This window comes from Ciconia boyciana, chromosome 1, assembly GCF_034638445.1.
Source record: "Ciconia boyciana chromosome 1, ASM3463844v1, whole genome shotgun sequence".
Taxonomy (NCBI): domain Eukaryota; kingdom Metazoa; phylum Chordata; class Aves; order Ciconiiformes; family Ciconiidae; genus Ciconia; species Ciconia boyciana.
In genome coordinates this window covers 185,346,972-185,363,933 of record NC_132934.1, presented here as the reverse complement: position 1 = coordinate 185,363,933, position 16,962 = coordinate 185,346,972, and positions in this window count along the sequence as shown.

Here is a 16,962-nt window from a genome sequence, read left to right as displayed (position 1 = left end):
GAGTTAGGCAGCTAAGTCTCAGCCAGACACATGACCTTCCCTTCATTGAAATTGAAGACAGGAATTGAAGTCTCCAGAGGAGATTCAGCATTTAAGAGTGCTCTAATAAATCATTCTCTGGTTGTGCTCATTTCTGTCTACTGACTGTAAAAGGAGTCTCAAATGATGAGCTCACCCAAACTTAAACATTTATAAACTCAATGAAATAAAAACGGCTTATATGGACCTGGGACCAGTGGAGGATTTGCTCCTGCTCTTCAAGATTAAATGTTCTGTCAGCCTCTACATGAATACATGGAGTTGTATAAACAAGACCATTATTTTTGTGTTTATAAAACTTTTACTGTTGCACTACATTTTCAACATTCAAATGGTGACCTTCAAATGAAAGTCACCAGTGTTTTCAGGAAAATTTAAGAAATTCTGTTTGGCAATCACATCTATCCTTAAGCCATGGTGACAGTCAAATATACACTGAGTTAATGCTAACTGAATCAGGTATGGTACAAAACCCCCCGGACATGGTGGGTGGGTTTCTATTTGTTCTGGCTGACTATCTCTTGAAAAACACATTCTGCTTCTTTATTTCTGACCTCTTGTCTTCACTCTTAGGTTTGGTTGTTCCTTCTCTGCTTTTTCCTTTTCCTGTCTTGCTTTTTCCCTGTTTTTCTTCTTTGCCTGTCATTTGGTTGTCAGTCAGTTCCTCAATTCTCCAAGCTGGGGATCATCTACAGGAGATGCTCAGAGTTCCTTGACCCCTGTGGCTCTTCTTTGTACCACCACATCTGCAGTGAGGTTTATCAATGCTCTGTCCTGACACCTGACCTGTATAACATCCTTATCAATGACCTAGAGGAGGTGATGGACTTGTCAAGTCTGCAGATGACACCAGACTGGGGGCACCAGTCAATACACTCTGCCAGAGCGGCCAGACAGATAGACCTAGACAGGCTGGAGGAATGGGCTGACAGGAACTTTATGAAATTTGACTAGGATAAATGCAAAGCCCTGTGCCTGGGAAGGAAAAAACCCTTTGCAGTCATACAGGCTGGGTACTGCCAGGGTAGGGAAAGCTCTGTGGAGAGGACCAGGAGGACTTGGTAGCCAGCAAGCTGCACATGAGCCCTGCAGCACAGAAGGGCAAAAGCCTCCTAGGCTGTATGACCAGGAACACAGCCAGTAAACTGAGGGAGATGACCATCTCCCTCTACTCGGCACTCACTAGACCACATCTAGATACAGCAACCAGTTTTGGGACCCCAGTACAAGAAAGCCATTGACAAACTGGTGTAAGTTCAGCAGGGCCACCATGATGGTCAAGTGCTGAAGCACTTGCCCTGTGAGGAGAGGCCAAGGGAGCAGGGCTTGTTCAGCCTGGAGATGAGATGGCTGTGGGGCGACCTCACAGCAGTCCCCAGCACCTATGGGGAGGTCACTGAGAAGACAGAGCCAGGCTCTTCATAGTGGTATGTGGGGACAGGATGAGAGACAACAGGTCTATGGTGAAACAAGATAGGTTCAAACTGGATACAAGAAGAAACTTTTTTCTCCATAAGGACAATGATATTTGAAAAGTCATGGCAGTCAGGTGAAGTACCTGGTGACTGGAAAAAGGGAAATATTGCACCCATTTTTAAAAAGGGTAGAAAGGAGGACCCTGGAAACTACTGGCCCCACCTCTGTGCCTGGGAAGATCACAGAACAGATCCTCCTAGAAGCTATGCTAAGGCACATAGAGGACAGGGAGGTGGTTTGAGACAGCCAGCGTGGCTTCACCAAGGGCAGGTCCTGCCTGACCAACCTAGTGGCCTTCTGTGATGGAGTGACTACATCAGTGGACAAGGGAAGAGCTACGTATGTTGTCTATCTGGACTTCTGTAAGGCCTTTGACACAGTCCCCCACAACATCCTTCTCTCTAATTTGGAGGGATATGGATTTGATGGGTGGACTGTTCGGTGAATAAGGAAATGGCTGGATGGTCATGTCCAGAGAGTAGTGGTCAACAGCGCAATGCCCAGATGGAGATCAGTGACAAGTGGTGTCCCTCAGGGGTCTGTACTGGGACCAGTGCTGTTTAATATCTTCATCAAGGATGTAGACAGCGGGATCAAGTGCACCCTCAGCAAGTTTGCAGGCGACACCAAGCTGAGTGGTGAGGTTGACATGCCTGAGGGATGGGATACCATCCAGAGGGACCTGGACAAGCTTGAGAAGTGGGCCCATGTGAACCTCATGAGGTTTAACAAGGCCAAGTGCAGGGTCCTGCACCTGGGTTGGGGCAATCCAAGGTATCACCCCACCCAACAGGCTGGGGGATGAAGGGATTGAGAGCAGCCCTGTGGAGAAGGACTTCGGGGTACTGGTGGATGAAAAGCTGGACATGAGCTGACAGTGTGCGCTTGCAGCCCAGAAGGCCAACCGTACCCTGGGCTGCATCAAAAGAAGCGTGGCCAGCAGGTCGAAGGAGGTGATTCTGCCCCTCTACTCTGCTCTGGTGAGACCCCACCTGAGAACTGCATCCAGCTCTGGAGTGATCAGCACAGGAAAGACATGGACCTGTTGGAGCAGGTGCAGAGGAGGGCCATGAAAATGATCAGAGGGCTGGAGCACCTCTCCTGTGAAGAAAGGCTGAGAGAGTTGGGGTTGTTCAGCCTGGAGAAGAGAAGGCTCCAGGGAGACCTTATTGCAGCCTTTCAGTACTTAACAGGGGTTTATAAGAAAGATGGGGACAGACATTTTGGTAGGGTCTGTTGCGATAGGACAAGGGGTAATGCTTTTAAACTAAAAGAAGTAGATTTAGACTAGATGTAAGGAAGAAATTTTTTACAATGAGAGTGGTGAAACATTGGCACAGAGACATGGTAGATGCCCCATCCCTGGAAACATTCAAGGTCAGGTTGGATGGGGCTCCTAGCAATCTGATCTAGTTGAAGATGTCCCTGCTCACTGCAGGGGGGTTGGACTAGATGACCTTTAAAGGTCCCTTCCAACCCAAACTATTCTATGATTCTATGATTCTATGACAGTCTGGCAGTGAAAGAGGTTTCCTGGGAGATTGTACAGTTTCCATCCCTGGAATTTTTCAAGATCTGACCGGATAAAGTCCTAAGCAACCTGCTTTGACACCATAGCTGACCCTGCTTGGAGCAGGAGGTTGGACTAACAACCTCCCGAGGTCTCTCCTAAACTGAATTATCCTGTGATCCTGTGATTTAAGCTCAGTCCTTGCCCTATATCCTTGCCTTAGCTAAACTGTAGTCCCTATATTTTGCTGATCTTGACCTTGCTTTGCTGACTTGACTTCCTGGCTTGACCTTGGCTTCAGCATTATGGGCTTGATGTGCAATCACCAAACCTGTGGTGGAATTGGTTACTGCTACCAACCCAGCTCTGCCTGACAGTCCCAGCTGCTAGAAACCTCACTCTTTCTCAGTCTGCAAAGACTCACTGTCATCATAAAAAGTTCTGAAATTTCAGATATCACTTGAAGGCTCTAAAAATCTCCCTGAAGTTTCCTTTTAGGACCCAGATCCTGAAATCTGATAGCTCTGTGTCAGCCTCTTTTATGGCCGATTTTGGAGGGGAGGGAAGGGTCCTTTTTTATACTGAGGATCTCTCTGATGCTACCGAGAAGATATTCCACACACTCTATTTTTTCATATCTCCATTTCACAACTTCCCCTTGTTCTTTCATCTTCCTGGGAATGGTATCTAGATCAGCCTGTCACCACAGTGGGCTGAAGCACAGGCAGGAGCCAGTGGCATAATGGTTTCAGTAGAAGCATGTATTTTTATTAATAACCTCCTGGAAAGGATAGAGAAATTGCAGCACCACTTCTAGATATAGTAAAGCCATCATTATGTGCTTTGAGGAAAAATAATTAGTCTACCTTGGGGCGCTGTTGAAGGAATATGAGGAAAGAGACATTCCTGAAGAATCACACAGTGGGAGGAGAGAGTAAGATGCTAGAGGGCATATAGGATTTGCAAGGAAGGTGTAGCTAAGTGGTAGGATAGTTGTGGGGAAGTAGTTTGGCTTTTGAGACAAGAAATAAAAAAGGTCTGGTTTATTTACTCCTGTGCTTTATATAAGCAATGATGCACAGCTATTAAATTTTAAATCCATTGTACACCTTGAAGACATGTTGCAGGATTAGCCAGCTTCTCATGTTACTGCTGGAGACAGGAGGCATATAGTCTCAGTGTTCTTCTCACTTTAGCCAGTAAATGTCTGTCTATGTAAATACTAAAATATTCCAATATGAAATTTTCTTTGCTGTTCAAGGTCAATGTCCTAGGAAGAGTGCTCATCCTTGAGTAGGCCGTGCCAACCAAGACCAAGCATCTCTACAGTCTGTTGATTGCAGTTGCTTCTGCATCCCTCTGGAATCAGGAGTTGCAAGTTGTGTGGTGGTGGTGGTTAAGAAATTTATGAGGGAGATGGAGGCTTTCTATGTGACAAAATATTTTAGTATGGCTGTGCTGGATTTATTCCATGTGGTATTTGGGATGCTGCTGTAAAATTATTTGGTGAAAGTTAACAGTGGATTCTGTAATCAGAAAAGCTGTCCCAAACTCTCATGCATGCAATGCTCAGTGACTAGCTGCAACTAGATTAACCCTCCAGTTCTCAGAGCATCATGGAGAAGCTGTCCCCATATGTTGTTCTTCAAGCTCCTGACAGCACAGACTTCTCACAAGTTGCATTGCCGCAAGCATATCTTGTTCCCTACTTGCTACCTTCTACTGTCTGCTCGTCCTTGTTAAACAGATCTATCCATCCTACTTCCCTGCAGAGCCATAGCCTCTGAATTTTATGTGGGCTTGGAAGGAAAGTGGGCTACTGTCGTCGTTTCTGACACTCCCTGAGGGTTTGGAGACATTCATTAGGGATTTCTCCTTGTCGCATCGACGTTGCGTAGGAGATAGTTGCTTTATTTTAGTGGTAACTTTGAATTGGGTTGGATTCTGTTCTCAAATGTACTGTGGAACAAGGGGTGGGTGGTGTCATAGCTGAAGCTTCATGCTAAATTCATCAGGATCAGCTAAATAGACAAAGCTCACGGATAGGAAGATGATAAAATGATAGACATGTTTGGCTGGAAAGGTCCTCAAGAGATTGCTTATTGCCACTCTGCAGTAAGGCAGGGTCAGGGTATCTAAACCTTTGGTGACAGAGCGTTGTCTAGTCGGCTGTTACAACCCTCAATTGCTCAGCGTAGATTTTACAACTGCCCCATGCAGCAAACTCCAGTATGCAACTTCTCTTTCAGTTGCAATGCCTTCTTAACAGTGAAATTAAATCACCTTTGCTGCAAATTAAAAGTCTTTCTTTTTATTCTTTCCTTGGTGGACAAGGATAACAGTTGATTGCTAGAATGAGCAGCAGAAAGACTGGACCATTGAAACTGGGCAGTCTGTCTCCAGAGGTTTTGATTGTATAGGGTTTACTGGTACCTTTTTCACTTCCCTTGCCTGAAGGACAACGCTCTGTAGATCCCAGATCTTTGCTGTCCATCTATGATGGCTGACAAAAACCATCGGCAGAAGAAAGGAAGTTTCCCCAGGATCACAGTGAGCCCTCACCAATCTTTTTTGAGGGTCAGAAATGGCAAACATAAATGCAAATGTCTGGTGTTGCAGACGATGTCCAGGGCATGGTAATGTGGGAGGCCAGATACAGCAGAGAGGAGAGGAGCTGGTTATGGCTGTAGCATTCACACAGATACTCTATATCTGGTCCAGTGTCATCTTGTAAACTGAGCTGGTGGGACGGAGAAAGGCAGCTTTGAGCTTTCGTGTGAAGGTGGTAATGCAGACACCTCTCCCAGCTGCTCCCGGTTTGCTTCACTCGCACCAAACGCCCTTCCATTTGCTCAGAGGCAAACAGGCAGGAGGAAGCCAAATGCTGCATAAGCTTCATGAGGTTGCTAATTATGATGGCTGCCTGGAGTCGATGTGGTAAATAGAAATACCACAGCTGAGTCCAAATGGACATACTGGTGTTTGTTTTTACCTTGCAGAAGCAAACTGAACATGAGGGCTTGACAACATCTGATCCAAGCCCTCAGAGCACGCCTCAGCATACGGTACCCTGAGTGATAAGGGGCATGTCAGATGGACCATTTGGATAAAGAAAGTAACCCAAACTCTCCCACAGACCACATTTAGGAGATTTTGGATCTATGCATAGATAAATAACACAGCTGAATAATTTTATCTGTATCACATAGCTGCCAGTGCCCCTGTATTTCCAATCTATCCCAAAAGATACTTATCCTAGAAAAGTGGTAAGTACATTTGTGTAAATACAGAAAGTGATCCTGTTTATATTTAACATACACATTTAAAGAACAATAAGATTGCAAGGTCAGTATTTAGGAATAACCAGCATTATTATTAAGCTTATTCACGTAATATCACTTCTGCCCCTTTGCATATATCTGGTATTTATAGCTATATTTACTCCTAGTTATAGTCTTTATTCACATCTGAGAAAAATCTAGCATTTTCTGTTGCAGTGGAAGACTGTATCCTAATAGTGCTAGAAGGTCACAGGAGGAATTTTAGAGCGCGCATTTTCTAAATTTACAGAGTCATTTCTTCTTATACAAGTTTATTTTCTGATCATTTGTTTGTGTGTGCCTGTGAGATATATATGCAGTTTATTCTATATATATTCATGTCCACATCCTCTTATTTTTTATTTCTTTCCATTATAAAAAACATAATAAGGACTATATTTCATTTTTAGTATATCCATGCTACAGTGCAGGAAAATCAATTAGTTTTAGCCATCTCAGTTCCTTTTCTGTAAAACTAGGATTTACAATTCAGGTCTTTGCAGTCCTCCTATGGAAGAAATGTGTTGACTAGCATCTGGATGTTCCTATTATTGCTACGTACTCTCTGTTACCTGTTGAAGGGGTTAATGGATTTTTTTTCCCAGACTTTTTTGAGCTGGGACCATGGAAGCCAGCTTAGGTACAGAGGTTTATTGCCCCATGTGCAGAACTGTGTATGTGTGACTATACTGTATGCAGGGCCCATGTGGGCTCTGGTATTTCACCTCCACTGGTAAGCTCTCATGGGAAACTCCAGAAGCACTGGAGACACTTAGGCAGGGCACTAGCATCTGATATGCCACACAGCACTACGAGGCACAGTATCATTTTTGGGAGGGCTGTTAACTGAAATGGGGACTTTAGGCATGAGTACAGAGCTCTAACCCCTCTTATGGTGCTGCAGTACCCAGCTAATATTGCCCAGGGGTGTCTGTACTGCAGCAGGTGTATATCACTGTTCTAAAATGGCAAACAGCAAAGCTGTAGGATGCTTTTTGCACTGCTCTCTTAATGAAATGGAGCTGTCTGCATGCTGGGCTGCGTCATTTGAGCCTGCTTGTTTTGCGGTCAGTGCATGGAAACCATTTAATGTAGGTCACAATATGCTACAATGCAAATAAAGCAAAATCTGGAGTGACTGCACTCTAACATATGCATTCTTACATGCTGTATTAAGTCATGGCTTGGAGACTGTTTATTTGCAAAAATAATTTCCTCTCTGAGCATTTACAAGGGACATAGCTTCTGTGCAGTTCAGTGCTGTAGGACGCACCAAAATGACAACCTCTCTTCCCTTTCTGACTTCGCAGCCTCCATTTTTATCGGAAGCCCTACTGTGAAGTACATCCTACCTTTTTTTGTAAAAAAAAATACCACCTCCAGCATCCCCTCTCTGACTATCAAAGAAAACCCTTTTGTGAGTGTCTTGCTGAAGTCTAGGTGTGGTTTCTTTCCTCTTTTTTTTTTTTTTTTTTTGTGCCCAATGATGAGCGTTTTGAAAAGAAACATGGAATCTGAATGCATGAGCAAATCCATTTGGGCACTTGCTTCTTGAGAGAGAGGAAGACAGAGAAGACGATAAATGGCAGAGGCACAGCGTGATTGCTGGAAACAGCTCTTTTCACATCCATGCTTTTTCAGAGCAATCTTTTCTTTTCTAGTGGTAACAGTGCTTTTTTTAAACTGTTTTTCCAAAATTTGCTTTTAAAAATGGGAATTATTTAAACCTTGTGGCACTTTTGTGAGATAAGTAATACGGTATGGTCCAGTTTGGCCTTGTAGATCTATTTGTACATAGAGCTACAAATGTGCCCACCAGTAAGATATTTAAGGTTAGGGTCTGTGCCAAAAAAACGGATGTAGAGAAGTGTGTGGGGTCCACCCAGGAGACTGATGGTGCAAGTTTCATGACCTTACACTAGTTCCTGAGCAGAGAGCTTTTCCATCCTGTGGAACTTGCACCTGTTGAGGTATCTTATGGAATTTCTACCTTTCTTGATTTCTGTATTTTTTTTCCTATATGTGTTTGAGTGGCAATGAAAGGTGAGGGAGACCAGGAAGCTGCAGAGGAACCTAAATCTACCCGTGAGATGACTCCAGGCCCTGGCAGATCTCCTGGGAGCCAAATGGCTGTTGGGTCTGTGATGGTGGAGAGCTGACCATTCTGGTTGTTTGGGGATGGGGAGGACAGGTCTGACATGTTCCCCCCAAAAGAAGAATTTAAAGGAAACATCATGTCTGTCCTCTCCCATCTGTTCCATGTTATTAGTTTTCCTGTGGGAATGGTTAAGCTTATTCATGACTATATGCTACCATGGTAGTAGTGGAACATGGTTGCTACTTCATAGTGTCCATTATAACTTGGTCTAGGCTGAGTCTTGGAGTCCAGGTAGAGCAAATATAATCCTAACCATACTGCTGACTTGATATTCAGTTCTCATGAATATGTCACTCTCTCACTGTCATGGCTGCAGTGCTCCACTCCTTAACAAGGGAGTGATACTACCTACTTTCCTACGCAATATATTCAGATTTCTGTGACAAACAGCCACACCTAAATTCAAAGTATTATTATAAAATCTTAGCACCAGTAATAAAGTAAAGCACTGCACCCAGCTGAAACTGTAAAGAGAATTTAAATAGTGTTGCAATTATCTCATTTGTAAATTGAGCAGGACACTGCTGGTAGCAAATTTTATGTAAAGTGTTGTAGGGTTTTTAAATGACCATAAGTAGTCAGGGCATTTGCTCTGAGTGTATTGTGCAAGATGGAATAAATGGCGGAATGATTTGGGCTTTTAAAACTAGGCTGAATAAAATGCTACAAGATATCCTGCATGGGTGGGCTCACTGACAGGCAGATGCATTCAGGAACATAACGTGCCTTGTATGGCTCTGATTTATATGACTCTGTGAAGGTGCCTAAGGGCTGGTTTAGACACAAGCTTGCACTGTTTTAATTAAACCTGCTTTCAGTCTAGGATTTTCAGTTCAGAATGAAAGTTACTGTCATCAAGACAGCTAAAAAACATCAAGCTCTGCTTTATGTGTCTCACTGTAGGTGTCTGAGTGAAGTGGCGCAGCTCCACAGGTATTGTACATATGGAAAATAGAGAGGTAGGCTCTTCCACAGCAAAGGTCGTGACTTCCCTCAGGGAAGCATCTAATTCTCTCCACTGACTCCAGGGCATGAGGAAATGAAGTCCATAGCTTAGACAACTGGAATGAGAGACCCAGAGTAGATGATGTACATAGCATCTCCTCTCATTTGTGCAATTTTCTTTTTTCCTTTCTCTGATTGTCCTTTCAGTGTTTATACTCAAATTGCCACTGCTGGGTGGAAATCAGAACCACAAATGCAAATATTCTGGAAAAGACATGAAGAATAGCTTGGATAAGAAATGAGGAATAATAAGAGCTTACTAAAATATCTGTAGAGAAATTCAAGAAAAAGTGGGGAAAAGAGAGAAAATAAAAGAACAATGAAAAGGGGCAGATGATGACTTCAGGAGGATGTGGCTGGAGGTCCTGTGAATGGAATATAAAGGGGTTTTTGACCACATTCGTTGGCTGAGCCTTGAGTTTTCAGAGAAGTCAAAGGAGTGGGACAGGCAACTTAATGGAATTTTGGCACATAATTTTCTTTCAGAAAATCTTGCCTTAGATACTCAAGTGAGAAAGTATATTCTATTCATGTACATATATATTAATGTATATATGCACATATACCACATGTATATATGCATACACATATATACTTATACATGTATATACACCACATGCACACAAATATAAAATGTATATTCAATAGGTTTATGTGCATAGTAATTGGGTATGTATATGCATATATACCTCCTTCCCCTTTATATAAGTACAACCCTAAATTGACTAGAATTTCTAGGAAAAAGAAATAAATAGCAGTTAGACACCTAAAATGCCACTTGGACTATGAGCACTGAACTCCTAACAGAGGGTTTCAACTGTCCCTCAATCTCCTCCTTAGTTTGTTTAGCTCTCTGAGAAACTGTGAGATGCCCTGTTTTACTCAGTGGTTTAAATTCTGCTTCCCCAGATGCCCAAAGGCTCCGGGTGTCCATCTCCTACCTCAGTCTGTCTAGGATTTGTAAATGAAGTTGCATCTGTGTGTCTGGTCTGGCAGACGTGATCTGAGCCACCCAGCTGGCAGGATGGGCTTCACACAAAATATAGAGCTCAGAGAGGTAGAAATAACATTGAGGTTGGAGCACTAGTCTCAGAATCATTAGACTTGAATTCAATTTTCTGTTTCACAGATTCCCATTTATGTTGCCTCATTGAAAAAAGTGGTAGCCAGCACTCCTGGAGAGCTCTTTCTGCTCCTGAACCGAGGCCACAGCAGTGTCTACACAAAGGAGTCCTTGTGGTCAAAGCCAGCATCAATGTCCTGCACTCATACTGCTCAGGGCGAGCCCCCTCTGTGCTGGCCTTCAGGCTCTTCTGGACTCATTGTAGCCCTGGTATTTTAAGTATCTAAAATAAAGGGCTGGAGATAGCTGGAGCCATCTAGAATGGTACTGGAGGACTGAACTTGATGCAGTCTCACCCATGCCACTGCTGAGGTCTTAACCAGGAGGGTTAAGAGGAGGAGGGAACAAGCATAGCAGAAAACAAGTTGTTTCACTCCAAAGGAGGATCCCAGGCAAAACTACAAGTAGGCAGTCAGGGCATTGGAGAGAAATGAAGAGGTAAATCCTTTGGCTTTTTTAGCATTTGTGTCTAAAGACACAAGAAAGAGAGCAGAAGAGAGAGACTGAGTTTGCAGCTTAATGGGTAGGGCTCTTGATTGCGAGGATTCAGTTATAGATAATTTACGTTTCTCCTTCCTTGAGAATAATGTTTATCATCACTCCTGGCCAAAAAAGGTAAGAGTAGAAAACATTCACAGGGGTAATCAGCAGTAGACAAAAGTCTGGCCTGGCTATTTTATAGAATGAGATACTGCAGTCTGGGGAGGGACCGTCTGGGAAAAAGGGTGTAGAAAAACATGAACACTGTAGAAAAAATGAACAGACAATAATTACTTAGTGTAACACAAGTGGAGGGGCACCCAGTGAAGTTCTCTGGGAAACTTATAGCAAACAAATTAAGTATTTTTCACATCATTAAATTATGGAACTCATTGTTACAGGATACTGGGAGAGCCCAGACTTAAATAAGATGGAGGGGGACAATGATGACAGATTCATGGGGAAAATATCTAGTGCAGCCTACTCAAGCTGTAATAGAAAGGTCTATTAAACATGAGGATCTGATATAACCTGTGGCTGAGGAAGACCCTGAGCTGCTGACAGCGGGAAGCAGGGAAGGTTTGCTATTGATGTGCTTTTTCTTTCTTTCCTAATGTCTTTCTCAAAGCCTCTGCTATTGGTTGTTGTCAAAAACAAGAACTAGGTTATACATGCCTTTGGTCTAACTCAGTGATGCTGCTCGTATGTTCTTGTAAAAGAAATCACAGATAATTCTGAGAACTGCTACTTTTAATGCTGGAAAGGGAATATTTCACATATTTTTCCTGTTGCCTGGATAGCGCAGCATACTGCCACGCATGAAATGTGCCAATAATCCCGTTTAACTCTCCTTATTCCACAGAGGATTCAAATTCAAGATAACAGCTCCAGGCACTTAAAATACCATGTAGGAAGCCCAAATAAAGGACAGTGATCAGAGAAAACCCCTTCTAAGCTGCTTGGGCTTGATTGAAAAGTTCCTGCTTATGTCCCAGAGTGTCACTGATATTTTGGAGCAAACTCCCTTGGTGCCTGCCTCTTATGATGGAGGTTATAATTGTTGGCTTATAGCAAATGACATGCCACAGGCAATTTAAGCCAATCTGAGTGACACAAGAGGAAGTCTGTTCCTACTCCTTCCCCCTCCAATCCTGGGCACATGGTCCCATGACTTCCCTGTGCAAGCACAAGCATTTCTGTGGCTGTACAATCTGCTTAATCAGCAAGATGATAACCGTATGGCTACTTGAATGCTAATGAGAAGAAATGTGGGGCACAGGCTAAAATCACTATTTTTGGGAGAAATGAAGCTTTATATTGGCTTAGACCACTTGTGAAAGCATGTATACCATCTCTCATAAGATCTAATTACTAAGCATGCTTGGTCCAAGATGAAGTTGTTTGGATGACACTGATTTCAGTTAAGAACTTGTGCAGCTAATGATCATTTATACAATACATACTCTGTGGAGCATTTGGTCAGGAAGTGGAAGGCCAAGGATTTAAATTAATGTTCCCATTGTTTGGATTAAGACAGAGGATTGTACAGCTGAGAAGGATATCCTTGCTGTAAGTCAAAGACATATTCTTAAGAAGATCCCCTACATCCTTCCTGTTTAAAGCAGGGGTGAGAGATTTACAGGGTCAGATGAGGTGAGACAGAGTATGTTACCAGCTTAGACATTAGGGGCCTCAACAGAAGATGGAAAAGCCTCTTTCTTTTCCCTGGATGATTTTTTCCCTCCCGTGCTGATGTAGGGTAGGCTTTGCATGCACACAGTATCTTGTAACCATGTCTGGATACACAGTTGTCCCTATTCCCAGGTGCAGAATCAGGCTCTTTTACTCTTCTCCCTTCGGGTGCCATGAATTCTGCATGCCTGGCTGCACAAAAATTTAGCTTGAACAGATGTGGAGGCATCTTTCTACTCAGGTGAGCCTACAGATGGCAGTTCATGCACCCTCCAGTACTTCTGGGAGGTATAAATTCAAACCCTGTTAGTCTGAGGAAGACACTGAACTCAGCTTTACCGTTTCCTGGATAAGATGTTGTGCAAAAGAGAGCTGTTGCGGAGGCCTTCTCCTCAAGGGAAATCCAAAAGCTTAAGCCAGGATCGGGTTTCAGGCTCTGAATTGCATGCTGACAGCTGTGTCTGAGATAAGTGCTCTAGTCTAAGCAAGGGGCAATGTTTCAAATGCATCCTTCCCTTTGGCTTTGTCTGTCGTGGCAGGCTGCAGCATAGGAACCAAACCATGTCTTGTTTTACTCAGAGGGAATCTAAGCACCTGATGCATCCAACTGGAGCGAGGCACCTGGGCATGCCACCGCTGAGCCTTGCACTACGAAACTGCCCGAGACGATTGCACACGAGCGTGGTCTGCCAACGCGGGCCTGTTGCTCACACAGGAGGAGTGGAAGAATTTTAATTAACCAGATTCCAGTTACTGTAACACCCAAATGCAAATTAATTGGGTCTTGAGTGTGTCCCCTTGGGTGCGGAAGGCTACAGCCTGCTCAGGAAAGCCCCGTGACTGACACTCACGTAGAAAGGAGACCTCAGCTATATTAGTACGTGCGGCAAGTCTTGCCAGCAATTGAATGGGCCTGTGAGCAAGCTTCCAAAGACATTTAATTGCATGTAAGGCTACCTATTTACCCAGAAAATGAACATAAAGGCAAAGAAATTTAAAAAGAGCTATGTATTTTTATGTTAGGAATAAAGCCAATTTCAGCAGTGTAGTGAAGATATTCCTGTAACTCACTTACAGGAATTTAAAAAAAAAGGGATGTCTATTTGGTGAATATTTATTTTTTTTAAAATAATGGTAATTAAAACAGTAAGAAAAGAGGTGGTGGGAGGACATCGTATACCTCCTCCTATTCCTTGGATGAAAATCACAAGCTTCAAATACTATCATCAAAGATAAAAGGCTTGTTGTGTTGGCAACTTTACAGCCACTTTTCAAGCCTGTCAGATAGTCATGCTGTGGCATCAGCCATTGTTCTTCTGGAGGCCTTCTTCTTCTCTGACTTGATGGGAAAAAAAAATCTGTCATCTTTTAAATGATATTTCCTTCCCAAATTAAAAGGAGGGCAAGAATTGGCAGATCCCTCTTTAGGTGAGAGAAGCCATCTATTATTTATATACCTCTTTTAACCCTGCTGCTGTTACATCTGATTGCAGAAAAACCCAACAAGCTGCCACTCACCATAAAAAAATAAATAACATTGAAAACGCTGCTTTGTATTGAATTAAAATATTGGAAATGCAAAGCTCTACCTTGATGTTGGGATCAAGGGAGATGCATTTGTGTTGCTGCAGTCATGAGACAGAACCTATTCTTTTCAAAGTAATTGGCTGCCTGCTGTCAGAAGTCCTGAGGAAAGTTTGGCATGTTTGTGCAGAGCTGCATTGTCTTGCTGTATTTATTTAGAACAGGATGCTGCCTATAGCTGGACCTCTTCAATCAGAAGTAAATGTCTACCCACAATCCAGCTACAGAGTTTTGAGTATGTGCATGTGCACTTGCTTATACCATGCCATGTATTTTTTCTCATTTTATGCCTTTAAGCTGTTTTGGTTGGGAAGACAACTGAAAAACTCCTCTGCGAACATGGAGCAAACGGAATTCTAACAGATTTCCACTTCAAAATTTACAACAGAGACTTCTGAAATCCTTGTTTAGAAGAGTTTTGGAGAAGAGATATGGCCTCAAAGCAGCTCAAATGCCTCGTCTCTGTCTGGAAGCTCAGAAATAAATCTCACACACCATCTGGCAGGGAAAAGTAGCAGACTTAGACTGTGGAGAGGAAACGAGCCATTGACCAAATGTTTCTCACTTAAGTATCGTTCAATGGATATTTGCCCCCTTCTCACCCTGAGAGCTCAGATTGCCCAGTGAACCTCTTTGCCACAGTACAAAATGTGTGTGTACCCAAGATGCAAGCTTTCAAGCAAAGCTCTTGATAGCTGATAGTTGAAAAAAAAACCCCCAAAACAACACAGCAAAACAGTTGGCTAGTTCCAGTAAAACTTCATATGATCAACAATACAGACTAGAGCTGAAGTTTTGCATGAAATCACAAAGCAATTATAATCAAAAGGATCTTGAACAGATATGATAGGAAATCCTGGCATTCCCCTGGGATAAAATAGTCCTGCAGGGCTCTTCCTGACTCATGAGTCTGCAGTGAGTTGAAGGAGGAAAATAGGACATATCAGCTGATAAAACAGATAAAGAAGTAATAAATTCTTAGTATTATGGACCAACCCGCCTCCTGCTGTAAATGTGTTTCTCATGTTGAAGGGGCATATTCTGCCCTCCACCCTGAATCACTGGATTTTTGAAATGTAGCCTAAAAGTAAAATGAAAACCAAGGGCTATGTCTGATATTATTAGCATCCTAATAGCATCCAGATTTATTTTTCATGGTGAGACAAGAATATCAGTATTACTGTTTTTTGTACATATACAGTTGGGTTTTTTTCATATTAAGAAAAGAGTTTCTGAATTTTGACCTCTACAAATTCAGGAAAAATATATTTATCCAACTTCTGCATATGACAAAATTTCCCTCATCAACCAGCTACTCTGTACCTTTCCCTAATTTCAGATATCTAAAAATAAATAGTCTAATTCTGGGCTAGTAATCTAGATACTTTATTTAACGGAGAGAAATAGGCATCTCCAAAATATGACACATCTCAGACTATGCTAACTAAAGTGGCTGGGTGAGTCATTCCCTGTCATGCCCATCCCGGTACAGATACTTTCTAGGAATTAGATAGAGACCATTAGGCACTGAAGGCTGCACAGCAGACATAATAATTTTGGTTCCAAATTCAGGTCACTACTATGAACCTGGTCTAGATCCAATTAGTGACCTGCTATAGAGGTGAAAGCCTGAATAGCCCATTGGTAATTCCCTGAGTTATTTGGTCTCCCAAAGCAATTTTGTTTAGCTTGAAGCCTGTTCTTCCAAACTACTGATTTATATTTTAGGTGAGTGCAAGCAGGATTTTAATCATTAAATGTAATAACAGCATTTGTTCTTATAGGGTAAAATCAGCTCAATCCATATCCAGTGAAGAAGCCTGAGTAATTGAAATAGAAGCACACTACTCCATCACTTCAGGCATGTAACAATAATAGCTAATAGTAAAAGATGATATATCTCATCCCCTTAGAGACACTCGAGTAATTTGTAGGCCGACAAAACGATCATCTATAGCAGCTACCCAAAGCGGGCAAGATGGTTTCTGTCTATTTGTATCTCTTGATTTATGCTTTGTATTGTATTACTAATCTCTGTGCTGGGGGTAGCTTTGCACAGGATATCTGTAACTAGACATGCATGCTCACACACTCTCACTCGTGCCCACACTCACTCTCATAAAGGCCATACTGTAAGATCAACTTTTTGTGATAATAATTTGAACTCTATAGAACAGAACATGTCATATGTTTATTTAAATGCCTGAATTTCAAGATCTCGCATCACTTTTTCACTTTTGCAATGGTTAATGTATCAAAGCAAATGTATTTGTGCTCAAAACAAAAAACCCACAAATCTGGTAACTGCTGCTGGCAGAATCTAACTGCTGCTTCCATGGGGGAAATAATGAAACCAATGTATTAAGAGAAATAAATCACTAGCTACCTAGATAGTAACAGCCCCCTCTATATAAGAATAAGCTTTGGTGGACACAGCTGAAAGGTGGGACAGAGTTTGCCTGATTCAGGCACTGATTCACACAGAATCTTTAGGTGATTATTTCAGTTGTGCTGCAGTATGTTTCTAACGAGTGCTGTATACTCCAAGGGCAGAGGAAGATGACCCTGAAGGTTT